A 9,763-nucleotide genomic window follows, 5' to 3' on the forward strand; every position below is an offset into this window, starting at 1 on the left:
ACTTATTTCTTAAAAGGAAAATAGTTTAACTGGCAAAACATTAAGCTTCAACCTTAAAGTACTTGGTTCAAATCCGAGTTTTCCTGATATAAAAATTATATAATAATTTAAGTAATTATAGAATTCATACACATATAATATTTATGTAAATCCATCAAAAATATCATATAATTGAGTATATATTATAAATTTTATGATTCAAGCAGCAAAAATAATAGGAACAGGTTTAGCAACTACAGGTTTAATTGGAGCAGGTGTAGGAATAGGAGTAGTATTTGGAGCATTGATTTTAGGAGTAGCTAGAAATCCTTCATTACTATGACCAGCAACGATGAAGGTGGGCAAAAGCTCTCCTCGTTAGCAACGTATCCTGTTATGTCCGTGCGCATGTCACGACCGCTTATTAAACCACCAATGCAACGGATTCGAGACAAGGCATGTATCCAAAGGGGTGTCGGGTGTCCTGCGGCTTCGACCCTTCCACCCCTCAAGCCGCTGATTGGCTTGCTCACAACCATGGTGACTCGACGGGTTTATACTCCGTACTCCGTACAAATATTTCTCGCCCTCTCTCCAAGACAAAGATAGATGACAGGGGCACATCAGCGGCTATTCGTACTTCTGGTCCAATGTGGGACTGCCTGCCGCAGCCGAAGCATCACAATGACTCAACATCCCCTAGCCTTAAGGGGAAAGAAATATAATCACGTTGTATTTATTAACTTCCATACACCAACCACGGAAATGCGCTGACTAGGCAGCCTCTATGAAGCATAACGTTCACAAATGAATATTAAAAAGCAACAATAATCATCGGATGGAACGGATGGAACGGATGTGAACCTAGAAGAGCCGTGGTCGTCAAAGTTGTTCCCCCACGGGCTGTCATGCATCACGTCAACCATGGCTATGGCGGGCTATGGCCAATATCGCTCATATGGATATTTGAACTGAGGGATTCTTCTGCATCCTTTCGGCGTCGGTCCAAGACCCTTCGTGAACAGGTGGCGATGACCTGTTAGCGAAGACAGCGGTGCTGCAACGCAATGGTGCACTCGATCGTGAACGGTGACCTGTGAACTGCCCGCCGAGCCATTAACTTTCACTGATGATCATGATACGCTGCCTGTGGCGTATACCCTAACGGTCGGAACGGCGTCGACGATTCCCTTCGTAGAGTGCCCTGGATGCGTGGGTCGCCGCCGCTTCCCGGTGACTCAAGGACCCGCCGGCTTGGATCGTTCGGTTTCCCGTTTCCCCTCACGTGCACAAGTACCAACGAAGCCATCTCCCGTCCGACTCCTCGGGCCCAGAGCGGGTAGCCGCACCCCAAGCTTCGCCACGATTCATCAGCTCAGGACTATGGAGTAATTGTCAAGTGATCTTCTGCCTCTCTGAGGTCGACATAGTCTTGGGACAAATACGATGATACTTTGCCCATGACGAACGGTACAAGCAGCAGTTCAAGCACAAGACCCCATGTGTCACACTCAAAAACGTACTACTACACCAAAAGAGAATTCTCTAATGTGTAGGTACTTCTTAAGGTATATATAGTTCAACACACCCCCCAGCCTGTATAAGGACGATCTTCGTGCTTAAAGGCTAAGGATACACACTTACATCGACACGGCTTATTTCGTATAAGCGGTCTTCTAGGGCACTAAAGCTTATTTAAGGCATCTCCTCGGCTAGGTTTCGAACGGGTGGTCTTAGCAGGGGAAGTTCCAGGAATACACTAGCGTATTCCTCCCGGGCTCATAACTGCCACACTCAAAAACGTACTACTACACCAAAAGAGAATCATTCAATAGATATATGATTGTATTCGTTACATAAAGGAAAGAAGAACAGGAAGGTGTGGGTGTTCTAAATACATCTACCCCTTTTCCACGCGAGGAATATAGGGCTAGTCCAGCTAATAGAAACACAGAAAACAGACTCACGTGTTTTTAGTGCGATATACCCCCTGATTACTATATCCTGATTAGCTTAGTAATTACTTAGCCTAACCTCGCCGGCGCCTTATAGTTAATCTTAAAATAGCTTTAAAGAGTAGTTACGGATTCTTTGAAGTCGAGTTAAAAGGCAGGTAAGGGAGCTATAAAATAAGAAAGAGTAATAATAATAGTAGTAAATAATAAAGGAAAGTGCTATTCAAAGTAATTAGTAGATAGGAGAGGTGTCGGATATAAATAAAAGGGTTTTCAGGCTTTTCAGAGCCTTTTTTTCCCTCCTATAACCACGGCCTCTTTTTGACGATTTTCCGTTGTTTTTCGTGTCTCGCCTAATCTCTTGGACTTTTTTCTTCTTATCCTCCTTAAATAGCCGTTTTACGTCACTTAAACGCGCTATAGTAAGTTACCGGAGCTCTGGTTCTTAATATAAGTGCTGACAGTGTTTATTTTAGGCTCTCTCGACCCGTTCCTCCAGTGCTAAGGTCACTGGTTTAACCGTTTCAACTAAGCCCGCTGGTGTTATAAAGAACCCTGGCAAAAAACCTAATGTGAGTACTCCGGCTTTTTAGCTTCGTGCTTGCAGTTATAGTCGTAAAGCTCCGGTTACTAACTAAGTAGCAGACTCCGAAAAAGCCGACCAAAAAATCAACTAAGCCTGCCGATCCTAACTATATACCCGTTCTGTTCGATCCGCCCTGTATATAGTGTGTTAAAGGTATCTATTCGGGTAAATAAAGCTCGTTCGATTATTGCATTACCGTGGAAGGACGTTCTAACCGCTACCGTAAGTGTTATAACGGTAACTATACGTGCTCCTAGGTATAAGTTCTTACCCCTTAATTATCGAGATTTACGACCGTGGATAAGATCTCCGGTTTAATTCCGGATTAAGGATCTGTGCTCCGGTGCGATTCTGTTTACTGATAACCGATCCTAGTTATATTAGCATACTTCCTTTTATTAAGATGCTGGTTAATACCGTGTCTGTTCGTAAGATCGGACCTAGCGATGGTTCGAGCGATACGGACCGTAAGGTGCGTTTTTATCGTTTTATTCCTTGATTCGAGTGCTCCAGCTGACGTTTCCGGCATAGTTTTTGATGAAGTTAAAGCAACATATTAAGCAAGAGATCAAGTACTTAGAAGACGACGATACCAAGCAGTTTTTCGAGGAAAAAGACCTTAAATACGTCCCTGCGCCCGAGGAAGAGGGCTTAGCCGAGCCTAGTTTTTCGGCTCGTTTTGAAAGTCTGGTTAAGGAAGTGGTTACTCGTCGCCTCGGCGACTAGCTCTAATAGTAGTAGTAGCAGTAAAATGTTACGCCGGCCGTTATCTCCGTAGCCCCTTTAGGGGAAAACGTTATGCCGGTAGTTAAGAATAGCGCGGGTGGTGGTGGGGACGTTATTACTCCGGGTGCTCCTAATAGAGCGTAGTGATAGCCTTTTAGTTCTCTGGCCGGTGGTTTTCGAGGTTTGCTTTTAGCTTTTAGGTGTTAGCATTTGGCTTTAGGCGTTAGGTGGACGGTATATAGCGATACTATGAATTTTTACTGAATTAACTAAGCCGCGGGCGTGCGGCGCGCCTCCGGCGCTGGATTTTAACTTCTAACTTCTCCGGTTTACCCCCTCCGTGCACTCGTTATATTAAGATATACGCGGAAGATCTCGAACTTTTATCGTGGGAGTGCCTTCGTTAATCCGTTTACCGGTATAAGGCTTATAGCTAAATAAACCACCCTAAAGGTCCCTTTGCCGTTTTCCTGTTAAACCCATAAGCGTTAAATATCTATATATCTAAGCCGGGTTTTAATCCTATAGCCGTCGTCCACTATAAGCCTGATTATTTAAGTGTTATCGTAATTAATATCCTAAGGGAATTCGGGGTCGAAGCGTATCTCTACGAATAGGCGCTTCAATCCTATCGTTTCCTTCGCGACTTACTCTAGAGCGAGTAGCTCTGCTTTGGTTATAGACGTAGTAACGGTTACTTACCTAGTTACTTTCTATATAACTAATCCTCCGAATAAGCTAATAAGATAGCCTTACGAGGATCGTCGTGTGTCGATATCGTTAGTAACAGAGGCGTCGCTCGCGATTACTATAGCCTATAAACCAGTGCTTGATCCGTACTAAATTAAGAGGTCCCTAATTATATATAAGTAACGGATAGCTTGGTCCGCTACCTTATAATGCTCCGGGGAGGGGTTTCTAAGAAAGCGAGAAAGGATAAATACCGTAAAGGCTATATTAGGACGTATTATAACTACTATATATAGTAATAATCCGACCTTTTCCTAGTACGATTTAACCTCTTAAGCCGTGGCCTCGTCTTCTCTCTTCCGGTATTCTATAACGGGAACTAGTATCGCTGGGTATATATTAGTAGCATCTAAATTAAATCTAGCTACGATCTTCTCGATATATAAGTCGTGACTAAGTAGAACCTTACGCCGGAGGCGATCTCGTGTAATCTTAATGCCCAGGAACTATTCTACGTTACCTTTTTCTAATACTTCGAACCTCTTTCTAATACCGTTAATAATCCTTAGGGCGTTTATAGTCGTGTTCTTATAAAATAAGACGAGGGTATCGTCTATAAAGAAGATAATAAACGTGTCTTAAGCTACTATATAAAACAGGTATAGCTCTTCTTTACTAGCCTTTATCCCTAGATTCGATAACGTCGCTATAAAGGTCTAGAACTATAATCGAGGTGAATCTCGTAAGCCGTAGAGTGCTTTATTAAGCTCTAAGCACTTATCTAGGTGCTTAAACCTATCTAGAAGCTCGTATATAACGGGCGTTCCTATACTATTTCTCTCGGCGTTAACGAAGGCGTTAACGATATTCAGTTACTTAATCTCTAGGTTAAATTAAGCGGCTAAAGCTATAATAATACGAAAAGACCTCGTAGCGAGCGTTACTACGTAGGTTCCCTTAATCGTTAAGCTTTCCTAGAGATCCCCTCGCATATATAGCCTTACCTTATATCTCTTTAGATACCCGCCTTAGTCGAACTTATAGGTGAATACCTATTTAAGTGGAAGAGGCTTAGACTTCGTCGCTACCCTATTAATTTCCCTCTACGTGCGTTTCTTAATTAGCTTATTAACCTCCTTCTACGCCGCTTCCTTAAACTAATCGTGTATAGGGTAGTTATAAAGCTCTCTCTAATGCCTTAGTACAGCGTTTAGGTAGTCGCGATAGACCCTGCCGTTAAGTAAGGATTTCGGTGTTAAATCCTCCTTGGCTTTTAAACGAGCTTTCGTTTTTATATCGGCTACTCCGAATATCACTAGGTAAAAGGATAGGAGCCCTTATATCTCGTCGTCGCGCACTTCTTATTAATTAGATAGGAAGAACGTATACGTTAAGGGCACTTCTGGCTCTACTACGTGCGTCCGTGGATTAATCCGAATAGTCTTCCCCTAAGTACGTCGATCTATAATTCGGGCGCTAACCCTTATTATATTCTTAACCTATATACTCCGCTTATATTAGTGCGTGGTTACCTTAGGGTCAACGTTAGTTCGAGATTTAGACGTTAAGGGCTGGTTAATACCGTGACCTAGATTAGGAGTAGCTAGTTCCCGTGCCTTAGTCTACGTACTCCTCGCTCCTCCTTAGTGCTCCGGATTATCTGTATTAAGATCTAGTATATATAGCTCTAGCGTGTTAATAGCAGCGTCTCCTTTAGGTGCCGTAGTCTATATAGAAGAGGGTTTAATTAAGAGTTCCTCCTACTATAGCTACGGCCCGGCGCCTTAGTCCTGGTTATTCCGGCTTAGCGGATTAGGTATAGCACATAGGGTTTAGAGTCCTATTAGCGCGGGCGGTTCGGGTAGCCCGTCGTGGCCGTTAGTGGTTACGTTGGTATCTAATAGTTCCGGCGCCTCCAGAATAGTACTAGCTACTCCTACCCCCGAGTCTAAACCCGTAGACTCTGCTTAATCTTTAGAAGGTGCGCTACTAGATAGGCCGGCGGGCGGTTCTGCTTATAGGATAAATTCGGCATCCTTATCTTTATAGTCTTTATAGGTTATAAGCCAGTTCCTCGCCTCCGTCTCCGTAATTTACTCTGTTTTTTCAAGCTTCGAGTTATAAAATAACCGCTCGTTAAACTACACGTTACGTGTCGTTATAACCTTTTAAAGCTACGGGATCTATATCCTATAGATATTATAGGCAATATATCCTATAAGATACCTAATATAGCCCCTTAGTTAAATCTTATATATCTTTCTCTCCCTTCTAGCCTCCCTATTCTTATCTAAAGGATAGGCGCGGTAACCGTAGGTATAAATACCACTCTAATCTAGCCGTAGGTCGGCGGAATACTCTCTTATCTTAAGCGACGCGTGCTTTTTAAACTATAAGTCTAGTACCTCGATAGGAGACTTCTAACCTAAGCGCTATAATAGAATTATATTATAAAGTTACGCCGCTACTCTTATACTCTCCGGCTATATAAAACCTAGAAGACCTACGCCGTTTAGTATAGCGTTAGACTTTATAACGATAGCTTATTCTGCCCTCTCGATAGTGCTATTCGGTTTATAGGTATATAGAGGCGCGATCTCTATATCGATACCCTTCGTGCTCGCCTATAGCTAAGTCCGCGAATCCCCTGCTATATATATAATTAAAGGCTCGTTATCACTACGTATCTTATAAACGCATAGATTAAACTAACACGTAACCTATCTTTCGAACGCTTTAAGGGCGTTATAAACCGTAACGCTATTTTTCGACACTAAAGGCAGTATATAAATCTAACCGCTATACTCCTCCTTGATAATAAGGAGATAACGTATACCGTTATAACTCTCTGGTAATTCCTATAAGTCCTAATAAATACGCTAGAACGGCTTAGGCGAGCGGTAATCTAATAGTCGATAAAACACGACCTAATAAACCTATATTCGAGCACAGGTCTTATACTTAATCTGCTTAGTGCCTTATATTAGCACGTTCCTAGCGTTACGAACTAATGCTCGGAGAGCTTTTAGTCCTAGGTGGCCGGCTCTTAAGTGCTATAGCCTCTCTTCGTCAATATATAAATAAGGGGAACCTCGAGATAGTCGAAATAGCTTCGGAAGCGGCGCTCTTATTAGTCGATCGACAGCTATTACTAGTATATAGATATAATCGTAGCTTACGGGAATCACGCCTTATAGTATTAGTTAAATATACAGATAAGAAGAAGAAGAGAATAAAATTAGCTTATACTAAAGAATAATTATATTAAAGCGTCGTAATAGCTTTAATAAAACCACGCTCTTATCCGCCGTTCCGTATCGTAGTGAGTAGTTATATCCTAAATACTAGATCCTAACCTTATATAATAGATCTTCCGAGATAATATTTGTGTAAGATCCCTCTACTATAATAACGTCGTTAAGCTCTAAATCGACTTTCGGAGCACCTAATAGTCTATTAAGAAGGCCCTTAAAGATCCGTTTACCTTTACCGATAATAGGGAATTCCGTGGTGCCGGATTTAATAGTGCCGTTTATCGGGATAAAAGATCCGGGAATAAGTAAGTCGATTAAATTAACTAAGTATATCGCGCCGTAGTTATCTAAAAGGATACTATACGAGAGCGGGTAAGCGCTAGATCGCAGCGCCGCGTAGATACCGGGAACTTCGCTTATATCGTAAATAAGGGTTAGGTCTAAGATAGTTATAATAACCTTTAAGGGGTATCCATCACCCTTATCGCTATTCTCACCGGCGCTTCTCTATCCCTTCTTTAATAGGGTTTCTCGTAGACTTTTCCACTTTTATTACTATAGCTCTTTCCGGATTCGTTCGATATAATTATCGCTTATCTGCACGGATAGCTACTACTCGTATTTACCTATAAGAGTATACTCCACTCTATTATAGAGCTCCGGCTTTTATAAATAGGTCCTATTATAGGGGTAGTTATGCCCCTTACCTTTACCTTTCTTCTCTTTTCCACCACTATTATCGTCTTTATTAAAGCGGTTACCTAGGGTAGCGTAAACGCTATACCTAGTTCTATTCAGGCTAGGAGCGCTTATAATCGCGTTAAATTCGCGGCCGTATATTAGGATATCGTCGATTTCTTCGTCCTTATTCTCTTTACGGATTAGTTCGTGGAACTTAGCCTCTACCTAAGCCGGGGTAAAACGCTGCCTAACTACGACGAGGAAGTTACGGATAGCTATAGAACCCTTAATGTCGTTTACTTTATACTGATAATAGCGCCGGATAAGAGTGTTCTACTCCGTATACCACGCTACTACTTTCGTGTTAGCTCTTCGGGTATCCTAGAGGTGCTTATCGTATACTCGATAGACCTCCTTAGCTAAGAATAGTACGCTAGGAGTAAAGTATTTCTTTAATTACTTTATTACTTATCGAATCGTGAAGTAACGGTTTTATTTCCCCTCTTCGTAACTAGGGTACTTCTTAATAGCTTCCTCGACGGCTTATTAATAGGCAGAGGTTTCGATAGTCGCTTTAAGTATATAATTAGCTTTATTAAGCACCTTAATCGATCGGTCGAGCTTTTAATTATATACCGTGACCTTATAGCCTTTTAGCTTAGCGAGCTCGATTAGTTCTGACGTGGTGGGAGGGGTTAGCACCCCGTTAATAACCTAGGTGTGTTTTTCGCGCAGTTAATCGATATAGGTATAATATACTCGGGTCGGTCGTCTAGCTGCTCCGGCCCGTTAGGGTCGAGTAAGGCCTAGACCTCTATACCCTGCGTATATAACTTAATATAGAAGATATAATCGGCCTATTACCTAGTAGACTCTAGCTGCGGGATACCGAGCGCTTTGGCGGTAACTTTAAGCTTTATGGACATAGTTTATAGCAGGGGTTTAGCGAATAAGGGCTTTTCTGAGCGAGAGAGTAGGGTAGATACTCCTTAATTAGCTGCGGAAGCACACGCAAAATAGATAAACGTAGATAATAGATCAGCAGGAAGTTACTAGTTACTGCTACCACCCGGGCTTATAACTATCACACTTAAAAACATACTACTATACCAAAAGAGAATTCTCTAATATATAGGTACTTCTTAAGGTATATAGAGTTTAATATACCCCCTAGCCTGTATAAGGACGATCTTCGTGCTTAAAGGCTGAGGATATACACTTGCATCGACACGGCTTGTTTCGTATAAGCGGTCTTCTAGGGCACCAAAGCTTTTTTTTTTTTTTTTTTTCAATAGATGTATGATTGTATTCGTTACACAAAGGAAAGAAGAACAGGAAGGTGTGGGTGTTCTAAATACATCTACCCCTTTTCCACGCGAGGAATATAGGGCTTGTCCAGCCAATAGAAACACAGAAAACAGGCTCACGTGTTTTCAGTGCGACACCATGTCTCGCGTCATCTCGGTCAGAAGTTAGAACATGGGCTGCCTCTGAGCTTCACTTCGTCCACATGACTTCTCGGGGTCACGGCTCCTTTACAAATCGAATCAGAACTAGATACGCTCTCTCCGGGTGTAGAACCTAGCATTTATCACTTAGCCTTTGCTAGGCTTCGACAGGGAATCATACCCGTTCCTGATGGGCCGATATGGAGGGCTACCTTATAGTCGGTCCATGAAGCGCTGACAGCGGAAATCACCGGACATGCCAGCTGACATCGAGGCTTGGAGGACCATACCATCTCTCCACCACAGCTGGCTAGGAAGCACTTGGACTAGGCCTTGGGTGGCTCCACGCTTCGAGGCTGACCGTTATCGTCCAGCGATACAGGTTTTTTTTTTGTTTTTGTTTTCTTTTCTTTCGTTTTTTTTTTTCTTTTTCTACTTGTATTT

The 9,763-nt window shown here is 42.3% G+C and overlaps 1 non-coding gene across 1 annotated transcript; it reads left to right on the forward strand.

Annotated features, from left to right (window-relative positions):
- Window positions 1-14: 14 nt before the first annotated feature.
- SODALDRAFT_t219 lies at window positions 15-86 on the forward strand. Its single transcript has one exon. It is a non-coding gene; the product is annotated as a tRNA-Sec (tRNA).
- Window positions 87-9,763: the final 9,677 nt, after the last annotated feature.

This window comes from Sodiomyces alkalinus (genome assembly GCF_003711515.1).
Source record: "Sodiomyces alkalinus F11 unplaced genomic scaffold SODALscaffold_16, whole genome shotgun sequence".
Taxonomy (NCBI): Eukaryota; Fungi; Ascomycota; class Sordariomycetes; order Glomerellales; family Plectosphaerellaceae; genus Sodiomyces; species Sodiomyces alkalinus.